At 37.6% G+C, this 11,891-nt stretch overlaps 1 pseudogene; it reads left to right on the top strand.

The window, feature by feature from the left end:
• The first annotated feature begins 6,300 nt into the window (after positions 1 to 6,300).
• LOC127351466 (major histocompatibility complex class I-related gene protein-like) lies at positions 6,301 to 8,693 on the top strand (annotated as a pseudogene).
• Positions 8,694 to 11,891: the final 3,198 nt, after the last annotated feature.

Genomic DNA, 11,891 nt, shown 5'->3' with positions numbered 1-11,891 from the left:
TAAACTATACAATGAACCTAAATAGTGAACACAATAACTGCAGGAAGTTTGTGTAAAATAAGGGATTTGGATGATTTTTGAGAAGATTATTAGGGACCGAGGCAGCTAGCGACCGCTGGAGGTCCCTATTGTATTTGCTATGTTTCTTCTTTCCTATTATTATTATTTTTAAGCACTTTTGGGTTGGGTTTTTGCCCCCCTGAATATATACGAAAAGTCAATTTTATTTGGCAAAGAGGTCAGGCCTTGATATTCTGTCTGTCAGCTGGGGGGACGGGCCATCAGTTGGCGCTACTATCATGAAAAGTGTACTTAGGCTAATAACTTCCTGCATAGTTTGTCACACATTCAAAAACTCATATCCACGCGTTCAAAGTGAATAGAGCTGAATCTCCCCATAAAGGCCACGCCCACTCTGCCTTGAATTTTTTTACAGCAGAGCGCGAAATGTCCATGAACTACTTTTTCGTGTTCCTCCAGGGCGTAGCATCAAAGTCAATTATTTTGATTTTTGTTGGTCATTTTTTGTGATTTTTCGTGTTCCTCCTAGGGAATTTATCGGATCTACTTCAAAATTACTCAGTACAGTCAAGAAATGGTGCTGATTAAAAGTTGTGCTATTTGAGACTGTACATTGAACGGGCGTGTCTGTGGCGTGAGGTCAAAGTTGGCCACTTTGAATTCTGTGGTCATACAAACTGATTGAAAAGTTGAGCTGTGACTGTACATTAAACCGCATGCCAGTAACAACTTGTCGATTTCAGCAGATTATACATAAAATAGTGCTCATAACTTCCAGTGTGCAATGTCCAATCTCCAATAAACGGCATATATTCTGTAACAGTCTCGCCCTGAACACATCCTCATAACTTCAGCGTATGTGGTCCAATCTCAATGAAACTTCATGTGTGTTACAACAGTCCTGCCCTGAACTTGTCTACATGACAATATTAAGACATAGTGATAGTGCCACCTACTGGCAACAGGGAAGTAAGCGCTGCGTGGTGATTTTGAGATGATTTACTTGAAATTTCATGTTTTGGTCCGCACGTGTAATGGCGGCATCGGGATGTGGCCGCAGCACGCCCGGGAAGTTGCATGGAGTGCGGTCCCGCCAACACTGCTTGCAGCTTTAATTTCTTATGAATTCAGATCAGAGATGAGTTTTCCTGATCTTTGAAATCTTATTTAATTTAAATTTAAATAATTTCATTTATATTATGTTTTTCAATTTTTAATAATCACATCCGATTTATTTTTGACAAAAAATGTCTTCCCTGATGGTTGGTGATTGTTCTAGTATTAACTTTGTTGGTTGCTTTGAACTCACCGTGCCCTTATCCAGTGAGTTCATATCATAAATAATACACTTTAAAAATAACAATTTAATAATAACAGTTAATGCGGGAGATATAGACCTTCTGTATGTTTTTCAAAAAAGGTGTTCTTACACCTCTTAAAATCATGAAGGTGTTGCAACCCCTGTGAAGGGGCCAGGAATCCTAGGTTGGGAACCAGTGCTTTAAAATATACTTTATTTGGTATGAAAATAAAAGGGGTGAACTGACTGAAAACATATAGAAATTCTCAGCAGATGTACTGTTAAGTCAGAGTTGATCATCTCCAACGTTTATATTAAAAGAAGAAACCTGTCAAATTTATAATGAATTTCTTCAAAACATGCAAACATGTTTTATTCATACTTTCAGGAATTCTGATTTAACTTTTAATACTGTAATCTCTGTTTGTGTATTCCAGGATTCAGACTTAAAATGAGTAAGTTCTCAATCAATTACTTATAAGTATTAATAATTAATCAATCATGCCCATTCCCGTCTCTCAAACATAATTATACAGGCCAAATTCAGACTCTTCATCATTGTCATTGGACAGAAATTCAGCTCCTGTCTGATCACAGTGAGTATGTCATTGTTTCAACAGTGCTGTGCACACACTGGCATAATCTACAATCTTCATCCTGTATTTCACATGCAGCTGATTTTTATCATTCACAAAGACATTCTGCATGAGACAGAACTTCCACAGTCCATCCATTATAACTACAGGAAGCACATTTTGATTTACTTGTAGTCACATTTTAGTAATGAATTGTTTTAGTTGTAATCTAGTTTTAGTTGACTAAAGATCATAAGATTGTTAACATTCAAAACTATAGTAAATTTTGTTGACTGGGTCAAATGAGTTTACGGGTTTATTTAATTTAAAGTTGAATGCATCATTTAAATGTTTCTTTAGAATTTCCTAACTCATTATATGCTCCCCGGAAAAAAATTATTCTATAGAATAGTCAGAAATTAGTCAAAATTATTTAGATCCTCTATATTTCCATTTAGTACCACTACAACAATGTAGTACTCACATGTAATTTTCACTATTTTATAAAACAGTTAGGTAATCTGGTCCAGTGATTGTAGAGAGGCCGAGATCATCAGAGTGTTAAAGAAGAAAAATCTAGTTCTTATACACATATATTGTATTAATTTCAAGTCATAAGTCAAATATAAAGTACCGTAAGATAACCAAATTCCTCACTGCTGCCAGAAACAGATGAATGACTTTACTAAAATGAATAATGTCCAATATGAACTCTAATAAGTTTCTAATAGTTTTTCAACTTTTTCATTCTTTAATTTTGATTTTGACAGATTAAAAGAGTGTGAAGATTAAAAGAGGACTCCAGTGATGTTAACACTGCGGCATCAAAACCTTTTATTTTCTAGAGAGAGTACTTATATTTGTAAAAGTTCTTTTTAAGTGTCAGTCAGAGCTGACAGAAGCATTAATGTAGAGAGAAACACAGTCATGTTCAGCCCTTTAGTTATCACATGATGGATTTCTGTTTGATGTTTCCCCACTTTGGAAACACACCAATGAATCCTCTGTCTGCATTAAACTCCATTGTAAACTACTGCTCTTCAACTGTGTCACAAAAATCAAATCATCAATCTGAATGTCTCAGCCCCAACATATACCACTGAGCTGCTTGTGCAATATCAAACTGTGGGGGCCTCTGAGATCTTCTGGAACTGCTTTTAACACTTGAATGTGTATATCACAGGATCATTTTATGGTTATTTGTTTCATGTTTACTGTTTTTTATGATCGGTTCTTGTCTGAAGTACTGCACTCCACATTTTGTGTGTTATGGGTTATGGTTAGGGTAAGTCTGTTGTTTTCTGTGTGTGTGTGTGTGTGTGTGTGTGTGTGTGTGTGTGTGTGTGTGTGTGTGTTTTAAATCCCTCCTGTTAATCCAGATATGAGTTATTTTACTTTTGATTAACAAATAAAACTACTTTGGAAATCTAATTCATGTTTATTTTATTTATCTATTTATTTGTTCATTTTTGAGTTGGTAGTCTGTTAAGGATTCCTCCACTTGATGAAATCCCTGCAGCACCTGAAGGCAGCAGGACTGTGTGTTGATACTAGCATCAGTGCAGAGCCAGAGCTCAGTCTCATTGAGTACAGTCATTCACTGTATTAACCTTTATTAAATCACCTGAATACGACAACAGGCTGCTACATGTAACCATACACACCTCTACACCCATCTTTCTGGTCGGTATTAACAGTTAGTAAAATGCGTCAGTTTGTACCTTTGTAAAACTGGGCCTGAATATAAAATGACCATAACTGCATATTATTAAAAAATATTAATGATAACTTTCTTAAATCCAGTAATAAACTTCTGCTGAGGCTCATGTCCCACCAGCCTGAAAGAGCATGACGCCCACAGGACATAATGCACAACCAGGGTGTAAAGATCTACTGCCCAATGTCACAACACCGAAGGAGACACAGAGGAGTGATAGAAAGTGGCTCTGACTGGAAACATCACAAACTGACATGGGAATTGCACGGCCCAGAACAGGAGGACACTGCAGCGGGTGATTAAAACCACTCAGAAGATCACTGGCACTCAGAGGCCCAGCATCAGTGATACTGCTGAGGTGAGACGCCTGCACAGAGTCCAAAGGATACTAAAAGACAGCACCCACCCCAGACACACCCTGCTGCCATCTGGGGACGAGGTACTTGAGCTTCGGTTGCCGGACCACCAAACCGTAGAGCAGCAACACTCTCTGATTTTAATGCTTTAGTCTCATAGGTGTGCAATAAAAGTCCAAGAAGCCTGTGTGTTATCATTACAATTGTTATACTGTTGTTCAAGTGCTGTATTAAATGTAGCAGTTTAGTGTGATATGTTACAGTAAAATAATTCATAAATGCATCGTCCAAAAAGCCTACATAATAGCTATTGTTACACACATCAAATATGAATGTACTTTACTGATGTAGTTTAGGTCCAGTGTCACTGTGGGGTTATGTGTTAGTTGATATTGTGTTACTGCAAACAATACATGTAACAAGAGTAGTTTATCATTATTAGGTTATTATTACATTTGTTATTGTGCAATATGTTACAGTACATTCATTCATAATTGCCACTAAATATGAATTGACCCTATTGGTGTAGTTTAGACCCTGTATTTTACCTTTCAGTGTTGATATTTATGTAACATTTTATATGGAAATAACAATATGTGATTGGAGAATTCTGAAATTAGTGATTTTATTGTAATTGTGTGAATGTATGTAGTTAGATTGCCCAAATTCAATAGTTCAGTTCTATCTTTACTTAGAAAACCATCACCAAAGTGATCAAGAAATCAAATGAATGATTTGTAATATAAAATATTATTCTCTAGGTCTGGAATAATACTGGTCTGGTTTAAATAAACCAATTATTTGAAAAAACAAAACTGAAGCAGTAGAAGTTGTGGGATTAATGTATTTCATATGTAAATCTAAAATGTAGGACTAATAGTTTATTTCATGTTACAAATAATATTGTAAATCTGTTTTTGAAAAACCCTTTCTTCATGAGTTTTTTAATGTATCGTTACACTGATATTATAATGTGTTTCCCTTGCCAAGTTTCTGACTATTTTAAATGAATACAACAGGTTTAGAAATAACTACATAAATTACAGGTTTCTGTAAACACACAAAGACACTGAATACGGTTCTCAAAATCACCTTTTGTAATGGATTGAGTTGAAAACCAAGTCTGTTTATAAAACAGATTTAGGAAGATAATTCATGAAAGGTTCCTCATACCACAGGGGTTGCTAACTAGAGTGGAACCAGATAAACAGTGATATGGGTTGACTGTTGAGTAATGAACCATGGCATTCACATGACGTTGCTTATTAAGCCAGTTGGGCCAGCCAGAAGTTTTGTCAAAGTGTCTGCTGTTTGCTTTGTTGAGTGAAGGATTTAACTAATTTCCTCAAACTGTGTGAACAGAGACAGCACGGTGTTCGACATGTGCAAGTTGTCACATGTATTTCAGATAGTCAAAATGAGTTGTGCACAGAGGTGTTCAGCTGAAAGGTGACACTTAAACAGACATTTTCTATTCCCAATTATGCATTAATATATCATATCTTCAAATTTAGTTTTTTAGGAAATAATGACCTAGATCTGGACCTCAGTGACCTCATAGGCTGACTGTGGCCATGATCATAAGAGTGACCGCTACCCTATACACTTATTGGTCAGGGCCAGCAATGTCATAAATAGGTTGTTTTGAGACACTGGGGGTGTGTGGTGCAATGTCTTTCAAAGGTAGGTCCAGAGAAAACATTAGTACTGCTGGATGGTCTTGTTTTTATATCTAATGGAACAGGAGATTGACCCCCCACCCCTAATGCACAAAGTTGAGTCATAACAGGAACACTCCCACTTTGCTCCGCAAAGACAAAACAGTAGACAGAGGACATAACAGCTCAACCAGCTCGGTCCTTTACCCACCCGACTTTATCAAATCAAGATGAAAACGTTATTTTTGTTGTTTCTCTTCTGTCAATGCTTCATCAGCAGGTAAGATCACATTTGAACTCTTTAAGCTCTTTGCTTCACTTTCCACTCGCTCTGCATTTGACTGCGATTACTTGAGCCGCAGAGTGCATTTGGCTCCTGTAGCTCCAGAAAACAGCACTTTAGTTTCACAATTACTTAAACATCGGAAGACTGACTTTATATGTTTTAATAGAATCATAGGCTGCTGACTGAATACATCAGATTCATGATGGGTCTTTAATGAATGAAAGAACTGTGTTTGTCCTGCAGTGAAACATCTCTGAAATATTTTATAACTGGATCCAGTGGAGTCACAAACATATCAGAACTTGTGGCAGCTGGGTTGTGGTTGATGGAAGTCTGGCTATTTACTGCGACAGCAACAAAAAGATATTAGAACCAAAACAGGGCTGGATGAAAAAAGCATTTGCAGATGATCCTCAGCACTTTGAGTGGGCCACTCAGGAGTGTTTTCAGAGAGGGCCAAACAAATTCAAAGTCAGGATTCAGAATTTGAAGCAGCGCCTCAACCAAAGTGAAGGTAAAGTATTTATGTATATTATATTTAATGAAATTGAGCTTGGACTGCATCTGAGACTGCGGGTGTCACACAGGTGTGACTTTGTTTTAAGTGTTTAATGTGCATATAATTCAACATACCCACTTTGTATACTGCCACTGACAGTCATCTGTCAATTCATACAACAGTAGCTACTATTACAAAATTGGGTTTCATCACTCAGATAAAGTGCACTGGATTATCTGCTCTTGAATCATGATCACACCACAAGACACAAGTGTCACACAATGCACAATATTTATAAGATCATCTTTCCACTGGAGATTTCATCTGTATTCTGTACATTGTTAATTACTGTCTCTGTTTCTGTCTCTGTCTCTCTCCTCAGGTGTCCACATTTTACAGGAGATGTTTGGTTGTGAGTGGGATGATGAGACTGAGAGGTTAATGGTTTTATGCAGTATGGTTATGATCGAGAAGACTTCATATCTTTCGACCTGAAGACATTGACATGGATCGCTCCGAAACCTCAGGCTGTCACCACCAAACTGAGATGGGATAATGACAAAGCTAGAATAAAATACACAATGAGAATCACCTCACTATGATTTTCCTGGGTTCCTCAAGAAGTATTTCGACTATGGCAACAGCTCTGTGCAGAGAAAGGTAGAATCACATGACATGATTTAGTTTCATGAACACATCTTCATCAATGAAAATAGAAATAGTTCCACTGAATATTGACGCTGTGTTTGAGTACTTTGGCTGTGAACCACAAAGGCAGATACTTCTTGTGAGTTTCTTCAGTGGTTCTCCCATTTTTTTATATGGGTACAATGTGGTGGTTGTTATAAGGAGCCCCTTCTCTCTCTCTCTCTCTCTCTCTCTCTCTCTCTCTCTCTCTCTCTCTCTCTCTCTCTCTCCAGAGCTTCCCTCAGTGTCTCTCCTCCAGAAGACTCCCTCCTCTCCCCCAGTCAGCTGCCACGCTACAGGTTTCTACCCTAACAGTGCCACACTCATCTGGAGGAAAGATGGAGAGGGAGATTTCCATGAGGACGTGGACCACGGAGAGATCCCTCCTCAACCACGATGAATCCTTCCAGATGAGTACAAATTTGAACCTTTCATCAGTCACACCTGAAGACTGGAGGAGGTACGACTGTGTGTTTCAGCCCTCTGGTGTGAAGAACATCGTTATCAGACTGGACAAAGCAGAGATCAGGACCAATGAAGGTAAGACTGGAATCATCTGTGACAGTGTTTTGTTTGTTTGAATACCAATGCAGTGAACCTATCACAGGACACAACAACATCACAAGTAATTAGGTCCTAACTGGATGAATGAAGTAGGTATTAATAAATAGGTGGATGGATGTGCGTCTGTTCTAACCTGCTTTGTGTATCTGGTTGCTTCTGATCAACAGAGAAGCATTCTGGATACGACCATTCCCATCACCGCTGCAGCTGCTGCTCTGGTTGTCGTCCTCATGGCTGCTACTGGATTCATTGTTTACGAAAAGAGGAAAGGTGTGAGTTAGGAACATGGAAAAGTTATCTGTGTTTGGATTTAGGGCTCACGAAAAAGGAGAAAAGTCAGAGACCAAACTGAAATATATTTTCTAATTAAATGTTTTACTTTACTTTTAAAAGATAAAATAAGCCTCAATTCCTATTATGTAGCAACCAGTAGAAAGACTGTAGCATGATGATGAGATAGAGAAATGTTTTAGAGGGGTAAAGGATATTTATTTAACATAAGTAGGGAGAAAATTATTTTCTGGCATTTACAACTGTGACAACTTAAAATATTAATCTTCTTGTTTCAGCTAAACGTCCTCCATGTCGTGAGTAGAACTTGTTTTATTTTAATTTATCTGTTCTAACACACATCTGTGTCAGCAGATTATTGAATCTGCATACATAATGGGTTGTTTAGTAGATCAGAATAGCTTCACTAACCTTTCCTCAACGAGACAGAATGGGGTAAATGTCATTAAACATCACTGAGCCTCTGTCAGTCTGAAGCTGTTGGGGTTTAACCCTGACAGAGGAAGCATGTCTCTTGGCTCTGGATGAAACATCAGAAGGTGGGCTTGTTGCAGAGGTTGTTTCGGACTGAACACCTTATTGTGGTGGATCTGATCAACCACCCTCTGCAACAGGTCGTAGTAGCTGTTTATTAAAGGCCGATCAGTGCAGGTGATAAGTGGACTGATCTGTGTGTTTTTCCTTGCAGCTCCTGACAACAGCTCCGAGCTCTCTTGAGAAACTGAATCCAGAAACCTGATTTATAAACACATTGTGCACACAGTGAATTACTGCAAATGGGACGGCAAAGTAATCCATTCTGTGACGTGAACTATTCACATCTGCAGTTAAACAACACCTGATATTATAAAATAAGAGAGCCACAATTCCTAATTAAATTCATTCCTAATTCATTTCCACAAGCTTTTAAGAAAATCTTTGCTGAAACTTTATTTTTACTGGACTATTTATATAAATTTAAATAGGTTTTAATATTTAGGTTTTAAATTTTCTTCTCCTTTTGTTTATTTTATTTCTTTTTGATTGTATTGCTTTTTTTGTAAAGGCTACAAAAAAAAATTAGCCTTGGAAGGATTGATTTGTTGTTATTTAATTTAATACATATTTATATGTTGAATTTTCAGTTTTGCTAATTGAAATAATTTTTTAAGCCGGAAGTATATTTATATGGAACGTGCTATATAAATAAATAGTTACATAAATGTGAAATATATTATGAAATATCTTACGCTTTTGTTGAAATCTCTGTGTTCTACTTGATCATGTAATTATTTTAGCATGTATATGTCATATTCATAGAGAGTTTGTATGACTGTGGTTGTTTGTTTGGAACTTTATGGTTGGTTATGCACATGACTACTACATGTTTTCTTTCTACAAGGTTGATTTGAGCACACACACTTTATTTTTAAGTCTGTTCTTCCACACTGATGTCCTGATTGTAGGACTGACAGTTTATAGGACTGACAGCTGAGAAGAGTCACTGTCACTGTACAGGTTGTTGACAGGTTGTTTTAGGGTCTGTATTAGCAGGTTCCTTGTCTTTTACTGGTTGGACGGGGAAAATAGCAGTTGTTGTGGATGTTTTATCGCATCTAGGTGGCTAATAAAGCTAATAAATTAAAGCTCTCTCTCTCTCTCTCTCTGTTTTTGTCAAATCGTGAGCACTTTTACAAATATGAGAAATAAAATGAGCCCATACACTAAAAGGTATTATTTATATATATATATATATACCAAGGTTGTGGTATTTTTTTAAAGTTTTTATTAAATGTATATATAGCAAAGTATGTGTATTGGATATGTGGTGCAGTGAATGCTAGGGATGTGAATCCTCACCACTGAGGCCGATTCGATACACATCTCGGGATAGGCTGCCAGCGATACGCCGTGATTACACCAACGATACAGTGGACCCCCTGCCGATACGATGCGATACGATTCACCTCTGTTCACGATGCGATGCGATTCATTTATGATTTGACAACGATTTGACTTTATACAATGCGATTCGGTTCGATACGATGGCGATTCATGATGCGATTCAACACAATACAAAGGATTTACAAGCCCACATCTGGTTTCTAATGTATTTGATACTCTGATTGTTTTCTATAAAGCAAAACCAATGAATCCAATTTAAAAAGAAAGAAGCAATTCAATATGGTACAGACAGAGGATTGGTTTATTCCTAATAAACACTAAATCATAAAAAAGAATATCATCAATTGAGAATTATACAACAATATAACAGTTAAACAAAAATACAAATATCAACTGCTTACAAATGTAAGTGTAAAAATGTAACTATTGACTCACAGTCACAGGAACTGCAAATATCACTCACACTGAGGTATATCAACGATATAAAAGTAAAGTGTAAATGTAAAGACTTCTAGTCTTTCTTTTCAAAGTGGCAAAAAGTCCACACTACTGCTGCACTCCCTTGTAGTGAGGAAAATAAAGTGTTGATGTGATTTCTATAGAACAAAAAATAAATAAAGAAAACCTTTGTTAAACAGGTCTTTCATAACTGCTGCATAATGCTTTTTACTTATGCATACAGCATAATTTGCTGTTTGCAAAAAAAGTATTATTGGTAATCACAGGCCTGCCAATAAGTTATTTATTTCATATGGCTTAGTGTCAGGTTTTTTCCAGGATTATTTTGTTGGTCAACATGTTCAGGAAGAAGCAGACTGCGCTGTGCTGTCACTATGTCACCAGCTGTGCTAAAGACATGTTCTGATGGGACACAATTTGCAGGATGGACAAGTAGCTTCTGGCCAATTTGGAAAGCAGTGGAAGATCCTCCTGTTCTTCCACCACTGCAACACATCACCATTCAGAGCTAAACAATCCCTCCCCCTGTACTTTGCAATTTCCTCCTAGGCTCTATCCCTTGTGCTCTTCTTTGGGCTCTTGGAGTGAGTAAACCTCCAAACATCTGGTCCATAAGTGACTTCTTTTTGGGGGGCTCTGGGAGTAGAGAAAATAGAGAAATAAAATTCAATTCTGTAGAATATTTTTACAATGATATCCTACCAATTTTCAAATCAACTCACTACAATATAGTTAAGTTTTAAGTTCATAACAAATAACAAAAATAAAACAAACCTGTCTGTGCCTCTTCCTCCTTCTCTCTTCGTCGCTGTCATCCCAATCTGTGGGAGCTCTGGTGGTCACCTACTGGTTCAGCTGCCGGTCTCTCATTCAGTGTGCCATCGTCCCTCTGTCTGACAATAATCAGGCACATATAAGCTATTAGATTTCTTTAAACTAAAAAAAAAAAAAAAAAAAAAAGATAAAAACAACAGTTAAGAAAAGCAGAGTAAATGTAAGGGTGAGAGTGAGACAAAGACACTAGATACAATATACTGAGCATTTTCTACCATTTCCTCCACTTCTGCTGTTATCCCTATGAATATGGTGTCCCTAGTGTTGTCGTCATCCAGGAATTCCAGCTCTTTGAAGCGGGGATCAAGTGTTGAGGCTTTGTTGAGGAGGTCTTGGATATATGTGTAGCGGGTGTCAAAGTCCCGTCTGAATTTCTCCTTCATCTCGAAAATGACCTGTAGATCACTGTCATCTGCTCAAAAATCTTCCTGCAGTTTCGCCGTGTTAGCAATGATTGAGATGGTGGGGGTCTTTTCCCCACTGAGGCACTTAGTTGCCACTTTGAGCCGGGGATTTCAGTTTGATGATCTCTGGGAGTAGGGGTCAGTTCTTCATCTGTGAGATATGCTGGCAGGCCTTTGTCTTTACTCTCCTGGTTGTCAGCGACAGTGTCACAGCAGGCTGCTGTTCCCAGAAACGCTCCATCATCTCCAAGGAACTGTTCCAATCTTGTGGAAACATCATGCACTGGTTTCAGGTGTTTCAGGTGCAACTGGGTTTCGATTTCATGCAGTACCCTCATGCTTTAGGGCTTTCGTGG

Source organism: Dicentrarchus labrax, unplaced genomic scaffold (assembly GCF_905237075.1).
Source record: "Dicentrarchus labrax unplaced genomic scaffold, dlabrax2021, whole genome shotgun sequence".
Classification (NCBI taxonomy): Eukaryota; Metazoa; Chordata; class Actinopteri; family Moronidae; genus Dicentrarchus; species Dicentrarchus labrax.
This window is presented reverse-complemented; position numbering and strand designations above follow the sequence as displayed.